The sequence below is a fragment of the Sebastes umbrosus genome, chromosome 15, assembly GCF_015220745.1.
Source record: "Sebastes umbrosus isolate fSebUmb1 chromosome 15, fSebUmb1.pri, whole genome shotgun sequence".
Lineage (NCBI taxonomy): Eukaryota > Metazoa > Chordata > Actinopteri > Perciformes > Sebastidae > Sebastes > Sebastes umbrosus.
In genome coordinates this window covers 6,273,437-6,299,354 of record NC_051283.1, presented here as the reverse complement: position 1 = coordinate 6,299,354, position 25,918 = coordinate 6,273,437, and the positions used below count along the sequence as shown (strand labels likewise).

General features: G+C 40.5%; 1 protein-coding gene across 11 annotated transcripts in view; it reads left to right on the top strand.

The window, feature by feature from the left end:
- Positions 1 to 25,918, top strand: part of thrb (thyroid hormone receptor beta) — a 133,912-nt gene that overhangs the window by 66,300 nt on the left and 41,694 nt on the right. For 8 of the 11 annotated variants that reach the window (XM_037794887.1, XM_037794880.1, XM_037794891.1 and 5 more), the window contains exon 2: positions 13,990 to 14,056. The exons of 1 other annotated variant lie outside the window; for it this stretch is intronic. The gene's annotated coding sequence lies outside the window, so the exon portion shown is untranslated. Of the gene's footprint in view, positions 1 to 13,754; positions 13,837 to 13,989; positions 14,057 to 25,918 lie in introns of those variants that run through there. 2 more of the 11 variants (XM_037794882.1, XM_037794889.1) reach the window with 2 other exon arrangements.

Here is a 25,918-nt window from a genome sequence, read left to right as displayed (position 1 = left end):
GGCTGATAACCGCTGATAACATTCAAAGCGGGTGCCTCAAAACAACGTATAGGCCCATACCTCCTCTATGGTTAAGTTTAGGCAGCTAAACGTTAAGGTTAGGGATAAATGATTGCCATGGTTAAAAGAAACTTACAACCTTCTTTGGAAGGTTTGCAGCATTATAACAAAGTCGAACAACTTCTGCCTTTGCTTCTCAGCAACAACAGGTTTTATTCGCACTACCACAAGAGGTTGCTTTTCAGGAAGACACAGATTGTTTTTGAGCAAATATATATTGCAGTCGTTTTTCTGGTGAGGGCAGTCTCTTGAGCTGTTTATTGCTAGATATTTAATAACTATATGTGTGTGGTTAGTTTTTGCCAGGGAACTGCTATCATTTGGTATCATATTATGAATGTATTAAAATGTCGATCAGTTTTTCCCAAAGCCCAAGAAGACGTCCTCAAATGTCTTGTTTTGTCCACTATTCAAAGATATTCAGTTTTTCTGTCGAAGAGGAGTAAAGAAACCAGAAAATATTCACATTTAAGGACCTGGAATCAGAGAATTTTGACAATTTATTTCTTAAAAAATTACACAAAATGATCAAAATAGTTTGCGAATAATTTAATAGTTGACGGCTGCTTGATTAATCGTTGCAGCTCTAATTAATTGCTTGGTTGTACAAAAAAAATGAATTGACATTATTGTCATTTATCAGGTAAAAGTGTCAAATATTTCTGGTTCCAGCTTCTGTGAGGATTTGCTGCTTTTCTGTGTTTTATAGGATTGTAAACTGAAACTCTGCGACTAAACGGTTCATTTATTGATCAAGAAAATAATCAATAATGAAAATAATGACTGCCCTAGCAGACATTCTGGGTCTAGTATTATAATTATTATTTTGCCCACCGTCCACATCCAATGGTTTGAGATTGAAGCCACCAGTGTAGCCTCGGTAGTTTAATGATATTAAGGTCTCAGAGTTAATTTGACACTGATATGATGATGTTAACAGTGTGACCGCGCAGGTATGTGCCGTCCTGTTGGTCGGCTGCAGGGTTGACTCCCCCCTGCCTGGCCTCAAGTCTGGACGCCGGTAGCCTCAAATGTCACATCAGGCAGGAAGCAGCGTCCGGCTGATCAGTGCTGACATCGGCTATGTGGACACGCATCCCCCTGTAGTGCTCCCCCATGTGGGCTGCAGACATACACTCTCAGTGGCGAAACTAATTCACACACTCACACACTTAAGACACCGCCGTACATGGATCAGAGGTCGTGGCGGGGTCAGGGTTTCATATAGTATCATCCAGCAGATGCTTCTATGTCGGCGCTGTGACGGTCGCGGTGGCGCTGGGCAGTTAAATGGCAGCGGGGAGGCTGGGGGAGGGAGAGTTGGCACAACATGCAAGGTCAGTGTTAACAACGCTGCCAGGGTGAAAAAAAACTGTGTGACCCAGGTTAGATGGATAGGACAAAATGTTTCTTTTTAATCTTTCTCTCTTTTTTACATTACGTCTTCTTTTTCATATCAGTGTATTATTTTTAGTGCTGAAAAGATTTTTTTTACCATCATATTTGCATGTCTTTCAGTGTAATCTTGTACCAGCGGCACATTGGGTTTTTATATATATTTTTGTGTTGCTCTCAGTGCGTCTCTTTTGCATATATTTTTTTTAACACTTTATTTATAATTTTCAGTTCATACCCAACAACATATCATCCGTCGTGCTGTCCCACCTCCTCCCCGCCTGCATCTAAATAAATCCCCATGACTCTACAGAGCAGAGTATAGAGTCAACGCTGTCTCCTACTAATTCCATTTCTAAACGCTTTTGCCAAATATATTTTGGAGGAAACACAATTGCTGTATGGATTATGTTCGGTGGTAATGCTCAAGAGTTGGTTAGGTGTTTTTACTGCAAGTTGGCAACATGATTTGCAGAGGTGGAAGAAGTACTCAGATCTTTTACTGAAGTATAAATAATAAAACCACAGTGTAGAAATACTCTTAATACTGTTAAATACTAATCTAAATACTGTTACAAGTATAAGTCCTGCTTTCAAAATCTTACTAGGTAAAAATGCTTTAACGCAAATTTGTTTTAACGCCACTAATTTCTTTAACACATTAACACAACTTGCTATTTTTAGGTTGTAGCGGGCTTAGTTTTAAAGCTAGAGTGAAGATACTGGCATCATATGAAACTAAAATACCTAAAGATTCAGTAGTATCAACTATGTCATAGTAGCTTGTCACGAAGGAGTTTAAATAACACTCCAAACTTGCACCGAATTTTGGCGTGGAAAAACTGGCATGACCATTTTCTAAAGGGGTCCTTTGACGTCTGACCTCCAGATATGTGAATGGAAATGGGTTCTATGGGTACCCACGAGTCTCCCCTTTACAGACATGCCCAGCATATTTTTTTATGCTAAATGCAGTGTGAGGGTTTCTGGACAATATTTGTCATTGTTTTGTGTTATTAATTGATTTCCAATAATAAATATATACATACAATTGCATAAAGCAGCATATTTGCCCACTCCCATGTTGATCAGAGTATTAAATACTTGACAAATCTCCCTTTAAGGTACATTTTGAACAGATAAAAAACCAACGACAATCATGCGATTAATCGCGATTACATATTTTAATCGATTGACAGCCCTATATATATAATTATTGATGCATTAATGTGTACATTACTTTAATGTTTTAGCTTGTAAAGGTGGATCAAAAGTCTGATTGACTATAGATATTATATTATAATAATATCATAATGTATGTGATGGAGTAGAAGTATAAAGTAGCATAACATGGAAATACTCAAGTGAAGAACAAGTAAATAGATTGACAAATAATCGTCAGTAATGTAGATATAGTGACTAAGTGGGGAAAGACAAATAAAAAAAACATTCTGGTAAGTTCAGAACATGACATCACTTTACTGTAGTGCAGCCTTTAAAACCAGGAAAAGACAACATTTATGCCATATTACGATATCCCAAATCTAAGAAGTCATCTAGTCATCGTGATATCGATATAATATTGATATATTGCCAAGCTCTAGTCCTTTTTTTACAATTAGATTTTTGCCGTTAATTAAATTATCTGAAAAGGTCTTCAGTTTGATGGCATGAAGCATTACTTAACCATTTTAATCATAATCACACAATCAGTTCATCCAGCACTTCATAGTGTTCATATTTCAGCTTTACTGCGTCATCTCTGGTCAAAAACAACAAACTGAGAGAAGAGGCTTCTTGAGACGACAGCCTGAATAAAAAAAAATACAATAATCATCTCAAATCCTTCAGACTCGGTCGTACGTTGGTGCAAAGCAGCGATTCCTTATCAGCGTACTGATGCCGATCTAATGGTATAAAACCGTTAAAACAGAGCACCGGTGCTATGTTCATATTTGTCAGAATGAAATGTTGGTTGAATTCCTCCATCCTCCGCTGATCCAGCCAGTATTTTTGTCTCCTCTGCCTCCCCTCCCTCCCTCCCTCCCTCCCTCTGCATCTTTTCCCTGTTTTTTTTTTTGTTTTTTTCATTGTGAACAGCTTACTGCAGTATCCTTAAAGTCCCTGCATGTGTCCTGAGTTGTCCTCTCTTACCCGGCATGCACCGCAGCGATCTGGAGCTCTGTCGGCTCAGGATGGGCGCACACTTTTGATGTCGGGAGAGGGAGGGGTGGGGGAAAGGGGGTGGAGGGAGGACAGACAGGCAGGCAGGCAGACGCTATGATGCTGCTTTATACACTCCTTTCAATGGTTTCCCTCAGCGCCCACTGCTGTCATCAATTTGAAAAGGTCTTTTTTTTTTTTTTTTCACCCTCCCCTTTTTTGCTTTTTTTTTTTTATTTTCGTTCGAGCCCTGAAATAGTGTCCATGAGGCTGAAAAAAAAAAAGGGGGAAAAAAAACCTCGGTTTTGCTGCAAACAGAGTCTGCGAGCCGGCGCATTGTCCTGATGTGACCCACACTGGCTCATACAGGCGAGAGCAGAGACTGTCAGCCTGAAAGGGAGGTGTGTGTGTGTGTGTCTGTCTGTCTGTCTGTCTGTGTGTGTGTGTGTGTGTGTGTGTGTGTGTGTGTGTGTGTGTGTTGTGTAATGTGGTGATGTTAGTAGGGCTAGAGATGCATGAAATTTGGATATTTTTCTCATCTTTATCAGCATTTGCAGATATTACGCACGTTATCTTCCACTCACAATATTAGTCCGTGCGTCTCACACACACACACACACACACATAATTTTCTCTGCGGCGGTAATCTTCCCTCACATTAATCCTTATCATATTGTATATTTGGTAATAATTCAGTTAGTGTTGGAAATGATTAGTCGGTTAATTGATTAGTAGATAAATAGAGGATTAATCATCAATAATTTTGATGATTAATGCATGGTCATGTTTTCAGGCAAAATTACAAAATGTTCTCTGGTTCCAACATTTCAATGAGGAATGTGAGGATTTACTGCTTATTATTTCCATTGTTGATTAAGACATGATTGATTTTTTTTCTCCTTTTTTTTTCGATAATCCATTAATCATTTAAAAATAAATCACAAATAGGGCTGTCAATCGATTAATATATGAATTAAACACGATTAATAGCACGTTTTTTCTGTTCACTTAAAGGGAGATATTTAATACTCTTATCAACATAGGAGTGGGAAAATATGCTTGCTTTATGCAAATGTATGTATATATTTATTATTGGAAAAATTGACAACACAAAACAATGACAGATATTGTCCAGAAACCCTTACAGGTACTGCATTTAGCATAAAAATAATATGTTCAAATCATAACATGGCAAACTGCAGCCCAACAGGCAACAACAGCTGTCAGTGTGTCAGTGTGCCCACAAAATGCATGTGATTATCATAAAGTGGGCATGTCTGTAAAGGGGAAACTCGTGGGTACCCATAGAACCCATTTTCATTCACATATCTTGAGGTCAGAGGTCAAGGGACCCCTTTGAAGATGGCCATGCCAATTTTTTCTCGCCAAAATGTATCATAAGTTTGGAGCGTTATTTAACCTCCGTCACGACAAGTTAGTGTGACATGGTTGGCACCAATGGATTCCTTAGGTTTTCCTAGTTTCATACGATACCACTATCTTCAGTCTCGCTTTAAAACCTAAAAATCACAAGTTGCCTTAATGCGTTAAAGAAATTAGTGGCGTTAAAACGAATTTGCGTTAATGTGTTATCATGGCGTTAACTTTGACAGCCCTAATTTGTACCGATTTGTTAAATTTCCTACGCTTATTATTTATTTATATTTCTTTACATATATTCTGTTATATTTGGCAGCATTATGTTCATAATTTACATGTTACATACTCCTTTATTTATATTTTTCTTATATTTCTTCATGCTGTTATATAAGAGCAACTGTAACGTCCCAGTTTCCCCCCGGTGAATCAATAATGTATTTCTGATTTTGATTTAATACACCGATGATGCACAAATCCTTCAAACACAATTTTGACAAAACTATTGGAACTCAAGGTCCAATTAAAAGCTTTTTCCTCATCAAAAGATGAAGTATGAACATCATAGTACATTTTTGAGGGGGAGTTTTCAAGATACGATGGTGACCTTTGTTATACGTTTGAAAACTCAAGGTCCAGAATGACGCTTGAGGGCAAATTTGACGAGAAAACTAAAATGACCCATTTTGTGGAGCGTTGTTTGAATGTTTGTGTTTTTACTGCATTAATATAACAAACATCAGTGTGATCATATAACATGTTCACTCAGCAGTGTGTAGAATCAGCACTGATTGCAGCTTCGACTGGTTTTGATCCCAGTTGTTTCCTCAGGTGCTGACGCCTCAGAGTGGTGATTTACTCCGACTAATTATGTCAGTTATCTTTACCTGTGTTGCTCGCTTCATTTGGCTCCGCTCGCTGGAAGGTTTCCTTGAGTCGTCTTTTTTTCTTTTCTTTTTTTTAAATGCTCCAGAGACCTTTTTTTTTTTTTTGCATATCAGACTATTAACATAGTTGTATAAGCTTGTAAATCTAAGAGGAGGCGTTCATTTCAGTGAGGATCATGTTCAGACTGGGTTCATTTAAGGACTCTCAGCCTGCAGCACTGTCATGGCTTTCTGCCTTCTTTGTGAATTTCGTCTGAGGCAAAAAAATTCAAAGGTGTGTGCTGTCCTTGAAGTTCGGTTTCTCTCCCACCTTCATATCCTTACTTTCACTTTTTTTCATCACGCTGCACTGGTTTTCTGATTCTATCTCCTGTGTGCTAGTGAAGCTCTAATGAATTCCGCTGCTTTAAAGGGGACATGTCACGCTCATTTTCTGGTTCATACTTGTATTTTGGGTTTCTACTAGAACCTGTTTACATGCTTTAATGGTAAAAAAAAACACATTATTTTTCTCATACTGTCTGTCTGAATCAACTCCTGGGTCTTTCTAACAGCCAGCAGGGGGGGGAGATTCCTCTGGTTGCAGAAAGAAGTCTGATTGTATAGAAGTCAATGAGAAAATGACCCTACTTCTCACTTGATTTATTACCTCAGTAAACATTGTAAGTTGAGTTTATGGTCTTAATCGCTAGTTTCAAGTCTTCTTCAATACAGCATGATGTTCATTTAGTAAAATTATGGTCCCATTTAGAGTCAAATAGACCATAAAGCAGGGGATGCTTTAGGGCATGGCTTCCTTGTGATTGACAGGTCACTACCACGGCGTTGTCCGGTCTGGGAGTTGTCCGTGTTTTCGTCTTACATCTTTAACCCTTTCACAGTGTGTTTTCAGTTCATTAAAGTTAATATAACCATTTTGGTCGCCTGAAAATGTCTTATACAGCGTTCGTTTGTACTTAGCTCCACCCTCTCGTGTCACTTCTGGTTGCAAAAAAAACCCAAAAAACAACATGACAACAGCCTATTGGCGATTTTGGTTTCTTTATTCTCTATTCTGTATGTGAAAAAACCCAGAACCTGTGATTTCAAAACCATGGTTATGTATCAAACCTTCAATTTTGCATATCCTCCCAGTGCCTTTCTAGGTGGAGTGACATGGTCTCCTTAAGTGCTCCATTTTCCTCCCACACCAAAACACTCGGACACTGTCTTGGACCAAGGCACTGGCCTTAGATCATAATGAGTTTTCAGAACCAAGGATCTCTCTGGTCTTTTTCCACATTGTGAATCACCAAAGAAAAGGACATTAAGTTGGCGAAAAATAAACCAAACATAAACCTTGGACTTCCAACCAGCAACAGATTGGGATGGACTTTAGATTGTAGTCCAAGGTACAGTTTTATGTTGTTTTCTTTAGTGATTAATGGCGAGCAGTTAAAAGTGCTCTATACGATATCCAGAGCATTAATATAGCAGCAAACAACTATTGCCTATGTAAAGATATAGAGGAGTAATGTCTACCTGAGCAGAGAATGTAGTCGCTCTCCCTCTGTGTGTTGTCATTTGTGCTCCTCAGTTCTTTTTTGACATCGCCGGGCCGGCCACGCATCCCTTTTAGTGCATGTTCGTGCACTCAGTACTGCCCTTATACAGTGGTTACAGCTGATAACACTGTCCCGATACGACGGCGTCGTTGCGGAAGTGTAACACCCACACTTCGGTTCCCCACCACTGTTAGCTCTGTCAGCACTGTTGCTGTTGTTAGCGCTGTTAGCATTGTTAGCAAAGAGTATAGAAGCAAAGAGACAAAACTCTGGTCTTTTTTAACAGCCGCTGCCGCCATTTCAACTGAAAACGCTTGTTATATTTATAGCTTTATTGTTAAACACAGGCCATTTTGGTAGAATATGACGATAGAATAGAAATAATTTTGTACGGTACTTAGGCAGATTTTATACTGGCGTAATCGCTTTCTAAATGGCGGAAGCGTATCTTTGCTGCTGGGCGCACTAACATTTGACTTTCACTTCTCGTCAATATATGTTCTTAGGCGTGAGCTGCCGGCTTGGCCGTCGACATGTTGAGAGCCGTGCGGAGGCAATAGAAATGCTCCTAATCTGGCATTTTGCACATTTAAATAATCAGCTGCTGCCAGTCACTTAGCTAATTACTGACATAATTTAATATTGTTTAAATCATGACCCAAGCCTCTCTACTTTTATCATGATATTCTCTTTCGTTTCAAAATGTTCTCCATTTTACGTGATTACAATCCGCAACAGAAGCATGTCTCTATTACCTGATTGGACAGAAGGGGAAAAAGCTGAAGTGATGTTGGGCAGTTGAACATTTGGTAACCTGCGGCACTTTTGGACTGTTTCTCCAAAAAAAAAAAAAAACACACAAAGGCACGTCAGGAGCCTGAAGCACAACAACAACAACAGCAGTGTGCAAAAAAATCCTGCTGTAAACAACTGGATGGAGGCGCCTCTCGCTGCAGTAAAGGTGATGGGGGTGATCATCCCCGGAGCTACTGGAGCTTATATGAGCAGATTCAACAGAAACATGAAAAAACAACCAGAATCATAGTGAGCTTTAAAAGCCAGTAATAGCAGCTCTTGCATATTTGGCAACATTCTTGCATCTTTAAGCATCAGATGTGCTCTCCAGACTGGGAATCTCACAGTTTATATATGCACTGCAAGTTCAGACCGTCCAGACTGATTCCTTGGAGTGAATTAATTGGAGTAGTCGGCGCTAATCAAACTGGAAACATGAAGTGGGGACTCGCGAGTCGGTGATCACAGGCATAAGAAAGCCTTGCATTCATTAAGTTTTCCACAGACACACCCCTGGAGGAACGTACTGAGGAGGAGCTCTGCCCTGCCCGTCCCTTAACTTGACCATTTACAACCGTTAACCGTCCAGCCTGTCCACACTCATCCGGATGTCTTCTGTTGACCGTCTCCAGGCCCAGACCCCAGATGTCATTTTCATCTAACTTTTTCTTCGGTTTGAAACCATTCATACTTTTAGCTCACCGCGCTGGAAAAGATGAAGATGACTAACCGCAAAAGTGGATGCTGAAAAACGTGCGTCACATTGTCAAATATAACTCCAATCACCATGGAAACTGAGTAACAGAATGTATCAGTGGGTGTTTTTTTTGTTTTTTTTCACACACACTTTCTTTTCATCTCTCTCCTTGTGTCTCTTCACCAAAATATATATATACACACACACACACACACACACACACACACACACACACACTTCTGGATAATAGCATCACAGTCTGGCAAGCATTTTGTGTGGGGAAAACATGACGAGTAAAGTTGGAATCGTGAACGTCTTTGTCATGTAATCTGTGAGTTTAGCGAATTCATTTATTCTCCTGAGATAATGATAGCTAGTTATGCTGCAGTGGAATTGGAAAGTAATTTGAAAGAAGACATTTCAATTGCATTTATTATAATTTGTATTGTTAGACTCATGATGATGTTAAATTATTCTACAGAGAAGGTTTTCTGCAGTCATAGAAGCCGTTACCTGGCTGAATACAGGATAGTATATTGCATTTAAAGTTCTTTTCAGTGGAAAACGTACTGATTTAATTTATAATGTAATAATGAATAATGTGCACTAATATATTCATAATAGAGTGCTACAGGAATGAGTCCTAAAACTCAGAAATGAGTTAGCGATTTAACACTTCTGGTTCCCTCGTGTCAAAGTCAATGGGTTTTTAGTTAGATGCCTGATGTAAGGTATGTAGTTAACACAAGAGACGAGATTTCAACATTTTATTCTACGATATAAAATAGGTCAGTAAATACCACAATACTGCTCTTGAAATTTGAAGCTTTAATGTGTCTTTAAAGGGACTGTTTGTAAGAATCAGAAATGCTTGTTAACAGCGACACCTGTGGCCGTTAAGTCAACGAAAGTCAGCGTCCTGTTGATCGAGCTTGTGCTTGCAACACATAGACATGAACGAGCATCGCTCAAAACAGTGAGGCGACACACGTCAGCTAAAACCACAATATCACTCTATATTTCAGCTGCTTGGCAGTAATGTAAGCTGACCAGACGAAGGTCTCTCCATGAATCAATGCTGATCCTAGTGTTGGCTTTTCCTGCCTCAGCCTCCCGACCGCGGTCGGAGGGAACAGGGGAGACACCGGAGTTTTGGTCGGAGACGATAACGTTTCTCTCTGTGGAGCTCCGTCACTTCACAAGACATGGGAAACCTCTGTTGGTCTGGAGGAGCTGCAGCAGTTATTTCTGCACAAACGTCCACTGTACATTCACTAGATATTCTCAGAGCTAAACTAACTCTTCTGCTGTGTGGAGTGTGCGCGCATGCACGTGAGAGTAGAGCAAAAGAGCGAGAACGAGCGCGGTGTGTGAGTGAAGGTAAGCAGCCAGAGGAGCAGAGTACAGCAGAGACTCCGGCCCTGGAGACCAAAGCTACGGTCTCCCCCGCGTCCTGGGACCGCGGCCAACACTGTTTTGCAAGACGGGCTTCACTAGATAGAACTTTGTGGTTTTGGTGCTTACGTGTAGTTTGAGTTGGAGTCTGGTCTGAACAGCGTAGCCACACGCAAGCGGCATGGGACACCGACCCGCAATGATTTATACGTGTAAGAAGTTACAAACACTCCCTTTTTAAAAGGGTGGTTGCTAACAAGTGACTATAGAAGACTACTTAACGTCATCACGCCGACTCGTCCTCCTTCACAGCCTCGTTGTGTTTACTCGCGTTCATGCGATCGTGATGTAGTTCGTTTATAGCCTAACGTTAGCTTTTTACTTCTGGCGGTTGCAAAGAATGCTCTGTGCGTTGAACTCTTTTGCAATTATGGTGACTTAATTATGTCCACTCTTTTAGCCGGCTAAATTTGGAAATGCATTCTTTCCTCTGTTAAGTGTTTTTCACACCCATTATTGGTCCATTTCAAAACCACCGTCCACTGTGTTTAAATGTGGAAACGTCTGCCTCGGCTTCCTTAAAGGGGGCTATGTGGAGTTTTCTTGTACACAAATAAAAGCTATGTTTGTATTCCAAATTACTCACAAACATGTTTAGCTTGTAGTCTAATCTGCCTTAAAGGTACAGTGTGTAGGATCTGGTGGCATCTACTGGCGAGGTTGCAGATTGCAAATAAATTGAAACGGTGGCCGACGCAAAAACATGTATGGCCCTCTCTCGAGCCAGTGTTTGGTTTGTTCGTATGTCGGTATAAACGGCTCATTCTAAGGTAACAAAAACACGACAATTTTTATTTTCAGGTGAATATACACTAAAGAAAACATACTTATTAATATTATATTCCATTTCTGCCAATAGATCCCCATAAATGCTACTCTGGCCTTTTTAATTGGCACATTGCAGCATATGTTGGTGTGTTACCGTTCCCCTGTTAATGAGTGGAATAGTGTGACCATTGGTCGGACTGTGTATTGCATAATCTCCATTTGCATGTGCGTCATTGTGTGTGTGTGTGTGTGTGTGTGTGTGTGTGTGTGTGTGTGTGTGTGTGTGTGTGTGTGTGTGTGTGTGCGAGAGATAACCAAAATGAGGACCGACTGATAGAAAAGCAGCTCCATAGTGCTGCTAGAGGTCTAAAACTCCACCGGGAACTTTAACAAATTGTATTTTTGCCAAGAAATCAACAATGGATGGTGTTTGTTTAGACTTATTATAAGTAATAAGTAATTACCAGAAACAAAATCTGATATTGTTTATTTCTCTGCAGTGACATCGCCTCATATAACTGTATTAATGCTCTCCAGGGGCCTCATTACAGAAAAAATATCCTATCTTAAAGATAGTGTCGACGATGTTGGAAAGCTAGCATAATTTGAAAGTACCTTCGCCTCAGGAGCTCCGTCTAAACCCCACCCCCTCAGCTGACCCTCAGCATCCTGTCATGCCTGCATCTTTGATTAAAATGCACACGAGACTGCCTCTACCTTTGACTACTGGTAGACTACTCGAGACGGACAAACCTTAACATCAACAGCTCTCGCTGATCGGCACTGGCTAGCTAGCTATCTTGGTCAAAAAAGTCGGCCGTTGGGTTTTAGCTTCGAGGAGCTGGAGGCGCTAATCGTGTTGGTCGTTCAAATTCAAAATTAATCGTCTTTGCGGTCAATATATACCCATTAATACACGGTCCGGGTAATTTAAAAGCGTCATCGTACGGTTTGAGTAGCCTTTCAATCATTATATTTTGATGTTCATGTTATTCCCAATCTTCATTGTCATTACCGTACAGACGAGTGCTGCTGCCATTTTTGGCAGTTATTATTCAGTCAGGACAGGGTCTATGGCATCCTAATTTGGGAAATCCCTAAATTAGGGCGGTTCTGTCATAGGAAAATTCTTATCCTGAGATAAGATGGGATTTTTTTTCTAAATGCAGTTCGGAGAAAAGTTTCTGTAATACCAAAAATCCCAAATGTCATCCTAAACGGAGATACGATAGGATTTCAAAATTAGGAAGTTTCTGTAATGAGTTGTGAGTTTTTGGTAGTTGGTTTAATATCTGTGTGTGTGCACTAGAAATAGTTTGTCATATTACTTCAATTCCAACAAGTATAGCCAAAATAACATATGAGAGTTCTGCGGTCACAGGACTCCCCGTTGTTGTGGTTTTTCATCACCACATCTGGACCCACGTAAGAAAGACTGCTACCACTAGCTGGACCGCTTCCTTTTTATGATGGAAGTTGAAATGCTGCAGCGGCATCGCTAAAAAGAAGTCTGACAGCTTGCATGCGGTGTTGAGGGGTGCCGATGTTTTTAAAACAAGTTGGGGAACAACTGCTGTGTTGTAGTGATTTTACCACGTTTCCCCACATCTCAGCCATTACTTTGTTGAGCACAGTGTTATCATAACTGATGATGGCCAAGGCTGCATAAATAAGTAATAAAGTGGATTATCCTTTAATGAGTAATGAAAACTGTTGTGTTTGTAAAAAAAAAAAAAGTGTTGATGGAGAGCAGGAGGAGACCGAGCTGCAAAATGAACGAATGCAAATGAGACCTGAAGAGAATGTGTACCAAGCAAATATGTAAATTGGCATTACAAAACAAATAGGACTTGATTATGTTGTTGCTGTTATGGATAGACAGTGTTATTAAAACAATAATTCAGATGAGAGTGTGGCGCCACATTTCCCCCCCCCACCCCAGATCCCAGATGAGTTGCATATGTGCACACTCTCGTTTGTGTGTGTGTGGACGAGCGTGTTGAAGAGTGCTACAGACGGACAGAGCACGGAGGGAGGAAAAGCATTCCCATTAGAGCGCCCATTAAGTCTGATTACAAGTGATTGCCGTCTGTCGGGAGAGAGATGACCAGCCCATTAATGACTTAAACAAATGCTTTCCTTTCTCACTCTCACCATAATCAAACCACCTCCTGTTTTTCTAGCCCTCGAGATGTCAGCATGAACTTAACAGGACTTCCAATGATTTTTGGCAAAACCCCAAACGAGCATTTCCGCTTTCCTGCACATGTTTTTGTCACTGTTTTTTTATTTACGGCCCACTTTCCTCCCCAAAAATGCCACTCTTTTTCGCTTCAGGGGGCTGACACACACACGAGAAGATGTATTGACTTATTTGAAGGGGAAAAGAAATGTACACTGGGATTTCTCCACCCTTAACTGCAGCGTATTTGTGGTCATAACCACATGTGGCAACCACCAGAGGTTACTCAAAAAGCCGCTGTGGGAGTTGCTGTGTTGTGTTGCAAATATAGGTCATGTTAACCGGATGTAGTGTTGTGACAACATCCTGCCACACATGTTACGCTTCACTGTGACGTATTGACTTCCTTTAAAATTTCTTCCGCTGACTTGTGATTTCAAAGAGTCAATGAGGGCTGTAGGTGTTTTTGAATGTCTCACCAGTGAGATGAAACTTATTTTTAAAGTGCCTCGGGTCAATTTTTTTACTGCCGTGGGTTAACATGTTTGCGACTGTCTCTAGTTTGTGTTTTTTTACGTAGCTGGGCTGTGATTTTTTTCATCTTCGGCTGCTCATTAGCTTGACTCGGCTCTGTATTTGTGTGTGTGTGTGTGTGTGTTTTTGTAGGTGTTTCTCTCGGGGAGCTCAGCGGCTCCTCAGCGCTGCCTGGAGTCAGACTTCACCACTTCCTCTGGTAAGACCTTCATGTTGCTCAATTCCACACAGCCAGAGTCCTGCAGCCTGCCAACACACAGTGTTTCTCTCCACTAGACCTCCCTGCTGTGGCCAACACACACACACACACACACACACACACACACACACACACACACACACACACACACGCAGAGCAGTTGCGAGTCGTGATGTACATGTAATAAAGTTCAAATCTTGGTACTGATCCAGACTAAATCATTATGTGCCAGACTGGTGATCTGTCTGTTTATTCTGTTTCTTGTCTTTGGGATTGACAGCTGCAGCCTGAGCATAGAGGATGTCACAGAGCTGGGGGATGTGGTAGAATCTGAATCATTTTTTTGCAAGATTTTAGCAAGAAGAGTTTGTCATGGAATTGTAGATGTTTTTCAACTATTACCACCCAGCTTATTGGGGAAAGGGAAGCAACATAAAACCAGAGTGTTTGGTAAAATAAAGTTATTTATTAACTAAGAGTATTGATAATTAAAGCTGAAGAAAGCAAGATTGGAGAAAATATAATTTAAAAAATATATATTTTTATAAAACGGTCGCTATATCGTGACAGTAGTACATAAAACAGGTAACCTGAAAAAAATCCTGTGCCTCTGTGTCCTCCGGTGCTCCTAAACGCATCTGCAAGATTTCACAGACCGGAGGAAAACAAGCAGTAAGAGCTGATCTTAGGTCTGCCATCTATGAGAGCCAGCTATCAATCACTCGCGAACTCCGACCAAACGGTCAAACTAGACAGCGCTGATCAAATATGAATCAATATTCTTACGTTAATGCCTATTTCTCTCCTCAAATGTTTTCAGAATCATCTTGTAGTGCACGGTTTAGCTGTAAAATGAGAAAGTTTGTGAAGCGGCAGCCATGATGAGATCTCTTGAAAGAACGCCAAGTACCGGTCACATGACTGGAGCACAGCCAATAGGAATGCACTCTCTCTCTCTCTCTCTCTCTCTCTCTCACTCTCACTCTCACTCTCACTCTCACTCTCACTCTCTCTGAAATGACCTGTGACAGACGAAACAGCACCCCTGCACCTAGTGTATCCGAGTGTGTGGGTGTTTTCCAGCTCTGAGTCACAACAACGAGACGATACCTTGGCGAGCTGTTCAAGCAAAATCCCAGCCGTCGTCGTCTGTCCGGCTGGACAAACATTCGTAGTTTCTCAGTTCCCCAAATGGCCTCCTCTGGATTGGAGGACCAGACCGGTTACCGCTCCAATCAGAAAGAGAGGGGCAACGCCTCAGCAGGTGGAACCAATCTCAATGACAACTCAACTCTGCTGATGAAGATCATGTAGTCAAAAGCTTCAGAATATCTACTAAATGGACCTCGAGGTGATAATGTTAACTGTTTCTGAGGTCGAGAATAAACTAATATGGATGAGAAGTATATCAGAGGCAAAAATACAATATCCAGGATGATGAAAGTGAGCAGCCAGATCTTTGCCATACAGCAGAGTATATCTGACCATTTTAACAGACAGCGCCCAGACCCTATATATACTCTGAATTTCAGATTTAGCCTTCTGGCTCCGGGTTCAGATTCCCTCCTGTTGAGAATAACCGGTACAAGCAGTCCTTCATCACCACATGATTTCACTTCTGAACACAGGCCAGGAGAGGAGGAAGTGAGTCCTGAGGGTGCTCACTTGGCAAAGTGTGTAGTGCAGTTGATGATATAATGATGTTGTTCGTGTTGTTGTTGTTGATGATGATGATGGTGGTGGTGATGGTAACATTGTCGACTACAATTTCTATGATGATGTTTGTGCCGCTGATTGTGTTACGATGGCAGAGATGTTGATCATGTGTTCAACCAACCTGATCGCATGGGAAGGCGTATAAACAGCACAACATTTTAAGGACATTCAGCGTGTCATGAGAACGCTTTTCAGGCTTTTTTGAGTGTAATTTTAACGTTGCGAAACAGATTTTACGTGTGTCATTTAACGCCATGTGACCGTGAAATGGTCGCGGTTACGTTTAGGCACCAAAACCATTGAGTTAGGTTTAGGAAAAAACATCATAGATGGGCTTAAAATAAGTATGTAAACAATGTCACATAAGTATGGAAAACACGTCACAAACCTCACTGACGTAACTTCGAAATAACTCAACAACACTTTGGGTCACAAACACAAGTCTCCTGGTTAAAAGTCCTGTGTTTGTTGGACCCATGGTAACCCTGGTCACTATGCACTTTGCTCTCCCTGTGTATTTGTATTTTTATAGTCATACTCTGCCTCTATTTATTCTATTTGCATCGACATGTTTTAGATGTTATTGCTGCTGTGCTTTTGCACGCTGTGGAAAAGTCAGACACCAGTGACTTATGTTGTTAGCCCACTTGTATCCAGGCTACCTCCCCTCCCCTCCCTTTACTGTACTGTACGTTTCTATGCTATTTCATGTATCGTAATATGCTTCGCTTTAAAAACCAACTGCCCTCTGGAGACAAAATGAAGTTGATAATTGAAAGCTGAAGGAGCGAGCTGCGTGAGCTTCCCGCAGCTTTCCAAATCAACATGAATTTTTACATGATTAATTTCAAACACTCGTGTATGAGTCAGATCCAGAGTAAACCAAGAAAGTAGCCCACTAGCAGTTAGCGGTTAGCCATAATAGTCATAATAGTAGTAGGGAGTCACAATGGTTACATTTATGGGAAATGCGGCAGATGTCCCTTTTATGTGCATGTAAACACACACTTTGAATCCAAATTATCCTGTCACCATTTCATCTCAAGTCCTGGTTAATTTAACTGTACAGTATAGATCTGATATATGATAGCATGTCATACTGTAACATAATAATATGATATTTTTGTTTGAGACCAGAGCAGGTTTAACCACAGATGTGTCCAGAATGTTAAACACAACGGGTGTAACATGTTTGACTGTCACATGGGTGCATTTGAATGTAAATGCCTGTAAATGTCAGCTTGCCCCAATAGCACCGCATTGCAGCCCGTGAGCTGCTGCCGTCTACAGCGCTCTCCCTCAACACCAGACCAATTTCAGGAATTGTTGTCGCTATTAGTCAGTCAGACACAAAAACATGACAACATATGGGTCCAGGTTTGAAAAATACCAAAGTTACCCTTTAATATCGGCTAATCAAAGAGAAATAAGAGCGGAATTGTTGTGACCATTAAATAAAAGGCAGCTGCTGCTTTTACTGCAAAGCCTCTTGTTGCTATAAATCTCAACAAAAGCAGCATTATATACAGCATACTGCAAGGAGGGAAATATACGTGACAGCTTATTAAAAATGAGGACTAACAGACCGGCCGTGTAGCTCAGAGGAGATGTCAGAGCGAAAACAAAAAGGCTTCCATCTGCACACATAAAAATGGGGAAAATGTGTCGGAGCTAAAATGTAATGATGATAACTTAGACGCCAAACATCCTTCATGAGTCTGCAGGTGACTGTTAGCTCCAGCAGGCAGCCATTCGTCACAACTGTCATACAGTAGCGCTGCATGGATTATTGGCTGTAGTATGACCGAATGCATTATTGGGACTCAGCTCAGCTCTTCCAGTGATGGATCATTCTCATGACTGTGCACAGTGTAATAGGAACACTGTAGCATTTCCAAAACACACCGGATAGCTCCGATGATCCGTTTTGACATTGGCCTGTGTGTGTGTTTTTTCCCCGGCAGCGATAGAACTTAATGTAATATGATAAGTGCACCGGAGACTCTGACGCAAAGTCATTCGGTTGATTCTTCTATCAGCTTGAATTCTTTAATGAAAACACCATCTGCTGTCCCTTTTTGTGATACCAGTTGCCATGATGATGAGCCCGTATCACGTTGCACAGCGTGATGCAGCTTCGTAAATTAAGTATCAGAGAGGCTCCAGGCAGAATGGGTCGGTCGGATCAAGATGGACTCTTATCTGAATGCCACCTCAAATAAGATGCGTGCTGGTCAAGGCCGTGGCTATTGTTTACCGCCGTTCGTCAGTGTTGATTCAATGATGCAAGCAGAGGTTCGCGTACAATGAGATTACCCAGTGAGGACTGTTAGGAGGGCGGATATTTAGACCCAGATGAGGCCCGTGATGCCCTTTGTGGAGTTTTCAAAACAACTAGAGCCGTCGTTTTTATTACAGCTGAATGAAGCTTCCGCTGCTTCTGTTTTGCATATATTGCACTGCTGTTTGTTTAGTGTCTATGTGGTGCAAAGCAAAAGGCTCATTCAGTGATGGAAGACGAAGAAGTAATAATACAACAATGTAAAAAGTCTCAGTAGTCGTCACACACAATACAGTTATAAACAGTATATACAATATACAATCTAGTATACAATATGACTGAAAAGGAACAGGCAGGAGCATTATGCCTATCTCACATTCAATCAATTTAGTGGCCGTTCACATCTGCCGTCTATAAACATAGATTGATATTTATGGGAGAAAAAAAGATATCTGCCTGCTGTGATTGGTTGTTCCTCGTCACATGATGAGTGCGCGCTGCTGCGTTTTCAAAAGTTTAACTATTTTTATCTCGGGGCGCAGCCGTCGCGCCCTGAAAAATAGGCGCTTGGGAATGGTTTGCGTGCTGCAATGACGTCACTCCGGCTTTTGAGCGCCTCTTCCCTCCGTCTGCATTAACAATAATGGATTTGAGGCCGCAAAAAAAAGAAAATGCAGCTTGTGAACGGCCCCTTAAGCTACCCTCCAGAATAAAACATTATTATAAAATAAAGATCATTCACACTTAAAATCCTCAAAAATAGCTTTATAAAGCATTCTTTTGGAAACCAAAAGCGAGTTACACATTCTGACATTTATGTTAGCGTTGTTCAATAATTTAACCCCAACAGTAGAAATATATCTCCTTTTAATCCGTTTTTAAAGTTATTTTTTTTAGCTTTTTGTACGGTAAACTTATAAACGTTTCTCAAATCATATTTGCACTCCTGTATTGAAAGAAAAACCCTGGCAGTTCATTTTTTTTCTCCGCTGAACATTATTAAAATTTTTTAGGACTGTCAAATTTAACGCAATAATAACGCCTTCACGCAAATTTGTTTTTACGCCACTAATTTCTTTAACGCAACTTACGATTTTTAGGTGGTAGTGGGCTCAGTTTTAAAGCTAGCACACTTAGCACATGTAGTACCCACGAGTCTCCCCTTTACAGACATGCCCACTTTATGATAATCACATGCAGTTTGGGGGCAAGTCATAGTCAAGTCAGCACACTGACACACTGACAGCTGTTGCTGCCTGTTGGGCTGCAGTTTGCCATGTTATGATTTGAGCATATTTTATATGCTAAATGCAGTATCTCTGAGGGTTTCTCGACAATATTTGTCATTGTTTGTGTTCTTAATTGATTTCCAATAATAAATATATACATGTATTTGCATAAAGCAGCATATTTGCCCACTTCCATGTTGATAAGAGCATTAAATACTTTACAAATCTCCCTTTAAGGTACATTTTGAACAGATTAAAAAAATGTGTGATTAATCGCGACTAACTATGGGCAATCATGCCATTAATTGTGGTTAAATATTTGAATCAATTGATAGCCCTTATTATTAAATGTGACATTATTAGATTGTTAATACTGATGCATCAATGTGTAAGCAGCATTTTACTGTTGTAGCTGCTTGCATTTCCTCAGAGCTCTGACTGACCTGTGTCGATCATCATGAATCTCTAACTTTATTACTCAACATAGAATCAACGTCTCGGGGGAGGGGTAGTCTCGATATTAGGTTGAGGGTGGTCCTGCTAGCACATCGGTGACCACATAATGTAGGTGTGAACTATAATAGAAGTTCTCAGTTTCATAGCATCTGTACAAGTTTCACAAATTCCAGTATGAAGTTCTGAAGATGTTCAGGGATAGAACATTTCGAAGTGTGGAAAAACCCTGGGTACGCATTGCATCATTTTTGTGTTCCACCTTTTAACTAAACTTCACATTTTAAAGTAGAGCATTTACAAGAAATGAGCAGCTGTGTGAAGATGTGGGAGCTAGAACACGGTGAGAGTTAAACCTTTGATCCAGCCTGTCATATATGCCTCCTCTTTGTCAGTGTGACGGTGGTTACAGGATGCTCTCTCTGCTGATAGAGATAAACAACACATTACAGTCAGAGAGAGATGCTCTTGGAGGATGTTGATACAAATGTGTTTTTCATTAACTTTGTGTCAGACTCAAAGAATGTTGAATTGTTTCATGCCTCAAGCTTCGGCCCTATTTTGATGACTCGTTGTATTGTTTTGCTCTCAAAGGATCCGTTGCCCTTGTTCATGCTGGCAAAAGGTTTTACAGGGTAGAAGAAAGCATAGAAAACTAACTAGAAAATGCTCAGCTGAGAGTCAGCTGAAGGTCTTCATCAGTGTTTGTCGTGGTAAAGAGCATCTGCTGTACTCAAATTGAATCCAAACGCAAAATGGTGATTAAGAGCATCCTTATCTTTCAACTCGGATCAACTGTAGTTTTAATGTTTTTTACTAAAAGAGTATAAAAAACTTTGTGAGACTGGTGAGCCACAGTCAGTCCATCTGTTCTCTGAATACTAGCGATGAGGAGAAGTACATTATGTACTCCATTACGAGCCTGTTTCCTGTTTCCTACCTTACCCCAGGCGTCTGAGTGGACACTTCAATGCTTTTTTTTTATATTAGCTACTGTCTGTCTGGGTTGTTGCATCAAATGTGTGTCATGATTCCATTGTAAGGTCATGGGCGGAAGATGAGACAACGGGCCCCCATGGGCACCGACATGGGAAAGGCCCCCACACCTCTCCTACACAGGATGCGAGACACACAGACTTTATAGCTGTTCAGCCTCTTTTTGTTGTTTTGTGTCTCTTTGTTGTTGTTGTTGTTGTTGCGCAGCTCTGTGTGGTTTTGTGTCTCTTTATAGTTGTTTTCTATCACTTTGTTATTGTTTTTTGTCTGTTTGTGGTCATTTTGTGTCTCTTTGTGGTAGTTACACATCTCCCTGTGGTTTTGTCTGTCTTTGTGGTCACTTTGTGTCTCTTTATAGTTGCGTTATGTCTCTTTGTGGTCATTTTGTGTCTCTTTGTGGTTGCTTTGTTACTCTTTATAGTTATTTTTTAACACTTTGTAATTGTTTTGTGTCTCTTTGTAGTTGTTTTGTGTGTCTTTGTGATCATTGTGTGTCTTTTTGTAGTTGTTTTCTATCACTTTGTAATTGTTTAGTGTCTCTTTGTGGTCATTTTGTGTCTGTTTGTAGTTGTTTTGTACCAGTTTGTAGTTGTTTTGTACCAGTTTGTAGTTGTTTTGTGTCTCTTTGTAGTCATCTTGTGTCTCTCTGTTGTTGCTTTGTGGTCATTTTGTGTCTCTTAGTAGTTGTTTTGTATCACTTGATAATTGTATTGTGTCTCTCTGTGTGTTTTTTTGTGTCTCAGTTGCTTTGTGTCTCTTCGCTGTCGTTTTGTGTCTCTTTTAGTTGCTTTGTGTCTTTTTTGTAATAGTTTTGTGTATCTTTGTGGTTGTTTTGACCCTTTTCACAATCATTGTGAATCTCTTTTTGTCTCTTTGCAGCTGTTTTGCATCTCTTTGTAGTTGTTTTGGTCTCTTTATAGTCTTTTTATGTTTCTTTGTGCTCATTTTGAGTCTCTTCCTAGTTGGTATACAGTACATGGGTCCAGGGGGGCCCTGACACTTTGAACCGCCTGGGCCTGTGCCCGGTACGCCCTGTCAGTAATCCATCCATGTTTACTGAGTGTGTAGTCGTGTCACAGCTTTCCAAAGTTGTCAAAAATGTGTATGCCATATGCGTTTTACATACTAGTAGACAGTACACACTCTCGTAGCTTTAACAATTGTCCCTCAGTCACTATCATAACATCAGTGTCCTGTATATCAGCACATACTGAATACCATCAACCATATTGCTTATGAAGTGGTGTCAGGAGTAGGCGGGGTCATTAACTTAATGAGGACGTGCTGGTGAGTTTACATTTCTGCATCATGTTGTCATGTTTGTTTTACTCGCTGCAGCAATACAGTACATCGTGTTCTTTTATCAGGATGTGGTGACTGTTTTGGCGGAGAAATGATGCGTATCAGTGTAAAGGAGGAAGTGCTCACCCACAGCATATAGAGTGCAGAAGCATTTAACACACCCAAACAACAATGCAAACCCACGAGTGAACCTGAGTAAACAGTTGTGTGATATTTGCGAAAGGAACAGGACGGTGGTTACAGTTAAGGGGTTTATCTTAATGACTGGAGAACAAAAGGTTTTGATTTGACTCCGGTTGTGGCTAAAACTCAGTCTGCCAATCACATGCAGTTTGGGGGTAGGTCATAGACAAGTCAGCACACTGACACACTAACAGCAGCATACTTTTTTATGCTAAATGCAGTACCTGTGAGGGTTTCTGGACAATATTTGTCATTGTTTTGTGTTATTAATTGATTTCCAATCATAAATATATACATACAATTGCATAAAGCAGCATATTTGCCCACTCCCATGTTGATCAGAGTATTAAATACTTGACAAATCTCCCTTTAAGGTACATTTTGAACAGATAAAAAATGTCTTGCGATTAATTGTGATCAAATATATTAACCAATTGACAGCCCTAATATAAATATATCCAAGACACATTCAATGATCATGTCATGCAACTGCTGAATAAGGGTACTAGCACCTTTTTTTTGGTCCAATTCAGGCTCTGTTGTGTGTACTGTGGATGATTTAATGCAACGTACACAGCTACCTGCTATAGCACCAGTACTGTGTGATTGAAGCTGGGTTGGCGTATAAAGAAAGGCAGCAGTATCTGCTTGTGATGTTGAAGCAAGGCCAGCTTGAAGGCTGCCTGGCCTGTTAGCTCAGACGCATACGTGCAACACGCCGCACCGTGCGCACTTAGGACACATAACTTTTACAGTCACAGAGTAAAACAGCAGGGTGCAGGTTAAAATCGCATCAGCATCATAGCTCAGCACTTTCTCATCACGAAAAAATGTGGGTCCTTTAAGGACTCGCGCTCGCTGCCGGCTGTTCCAGGAAAGTCAAGGGTAAAAATCAATATGTGCACATACAGTACAAGCAGAGAGAATGTGAGACACACCATAGCTCCACGCCTGCAGCTGTGCTCCTGTGTTTTTCAAAGACACGGAGGAAATCCATGGAGGGTTTCTATAAGTTTGACAGATTCTGTTTGTGTGTACTTGAATAGAAGAAGAAATGAGAGTTTGTTCTGTGCGGTAACCTTGGTTTAGCTTCCTCTGTGCTCTGTATAATCGCACAATAATGTTGTATATTGTTGCCACCATGCCTTACATTACACCAGCACCTAATACAAATTGGGATAATAGAGAAACTTGTGAATTATCAGCAACTTCAGATCAGCTTTTATAGAAGTTGGCATCAAGCCCTTTCATGTATCTTAAAAGAAAAACCCTGCAAAGAAAGCAACAGAATCAAACAGTGAAGTTATCTAGCGGTCCAGCCAAAGTCACAACCTACTTTCTCTGTTTTTTAAAGTATAAAAAAAAGAATCTGATGCAGGAAAGTAGAGAAAGGCCGAAGCTCGATGAAAAGGGAAAATGGTGGACTGGGGGGCGACCCCCGCTCCCCGTCACTGCAGCTAATTTACGCCTGCGGTGGAAGTCCATTATTGTCACTTTTGTTTATTTGGGACACTAATGTGCAGAAATGGCAATTAGAGAGCCACAAAAAGCACTCAGCTGTATGATTTGTTCCCCCTTCCAAAATAAATTGCCATCTGTGGACCTCCTATCTGATGGAATTGTCCTGAAATGGCTTCCTGTGAGCACCTAGGTGCAACTGTTGGAGGTTTTTTGCGGCAAACTCGGTTTCCTCAGATGTGTTTTATACATTAACATAAGAGCTGTCAATCGATTAAAATATTTAATCGCCAATTAATTGCACATTTTTTAACTCTTCAAATGTTCCTTAAAGGGAGATTTGTCAAGTATTTAATACTCTTATCAGCATTGGAGTGGACAAATATGCTGCTTTATGCAAATGTATGTATATATTTAACAGCTTAAATAAGTTCAAATTCGGCAACAGTGACAAAATTTTGTTCTCAATGGCAGCAACCAAACATTGTGAATGCACAGCACCTCTGACTGGCTTCGTCTCCATAGCAATGGCAGCTGAGGCTGAAGGGGATCGAAGTATTTTAGAGCCACTTGCATACAGCCCAGGAATTGCATTCATATGGGACAATTCCTCACGATTTGCGTGCCGATGTTAAGTGCCAAAGCATGAAGTAGCACGCCCAGTATGCTGCGATGCCAGAAGTAAGAACGCGGAGGTCGAGAGTTTGCGTCCCGCCACATACTTGCAATTTTCGTACGTCTTTTATACATCTTTAACCTTAACCAAGTGCTCTCGTTGACCAGCCCGAGCCATACCTTTTAACCATAGTTTATAAGCCATTAGTGGACCTTGAGTTGATTCCAGCTTCCAAGGTTGTTTCAAAGGTCATTAGTTTGAACATGATATTTCATGAGGCAGGAATCAGAGCTGTACATTCACTATGCTTTATTGTTGCCATTAGGATAAATTAGATATATTTAAACTCTTAAATGTGTCATCTGGTTTCTACAAAATGTAATCATTGGTGGCATTGTTGAATGGGACATTTTCTTAAAACATTAGATCGGGTTTTGAAGAATCATCCAATTTAAGTTCTTGTCTGGTGAAAGGGTTGTGCCACACCAAACTGAAGCAAATAAGTCATGATTTCTCAGAAATTAAGTTGAAAAAATTAGAGAACTGGTGGCCATAACATAAACCTCTATTATCTTTAAATGATCTATGTTGACAAAAGACAACCTTCAAATTGGAATTTACACTCTTAAAACAGCCTGGTCTCCTAAAAATTCCCAGACAATAAAACTGTATTGTCAATTACGTTTCGAGGGAACCATATTTTCTCCCAGATTATGTATCGAAGTATCACAAATAAGTTTTTAGTTGAAGCCCGCGGAAGTCCACAAATATGTTTCCCTTGAAATGTAATTGAGAATGTAATTTAGTTGTATGGGAACGTTATTTTTAGGAGACAGGGTTGTCTTCAAAATACTTTGACTTTCCCATGTAGCAACTCTATTAAAAAAGAGGGGAATAAAGTTTATCATTTCCAAGTAAATTTGAGGGTTTTGTTAGTCTCTTGGGTTTAGCAAATGTAGGAATTCACCAACTTGAAACTGGATCCAACATGGAACCTGTTTTTGGGAACAATCAGGAGACACTCAATTTCCCCTCAACATCCGGGCCAACCGTTTTCCTCCAGGCTGCTCAGTCAATAGACTCATCCTCTGTCTCTGATATAGATATGAGGTTATTGATAAAAATGTCTCCATGACGAGTTTCACTTTGCTGCGTCCTTCTGCGACCTGCAATCATTTGTCTCCTCTGTATGTGCATTACAGCCCGTTCTTTGTCTGTTTTTTTCCTTCCGTCTATCTTCATATTTGTTCCAGCCAGAAAATCTTTGGGCATCTATTTATCTGTCTGTGTGTGTCCTCATTAGAGCTTTAGAAACCTGTTGAATGGATGAACCGGCTTTCGGGGCCTTCCCCAGCTGTTGTCTGGATATTAAATGCTCTCTGGGGTGAAAAGCAGCAAACTGAAGCTGAGTTTCCTGTAATGCTTTTTCAAGCCAGCTGTTCTTCCACTGCAAAGGAATTATGAAAGCTGCAACTCTTTTTGCATTTTCTTTTTTAAAAAAAAAATTCCTGAGCTTGTTGACACTGAGATTTTGAAAACACATGTAGGCTGAGTTACAAAGTGGACATCAGTGGTTGGTTGTGTTTATAGTGGATTTATCACAGGGTTTATTTAGAGAGAGACACTTA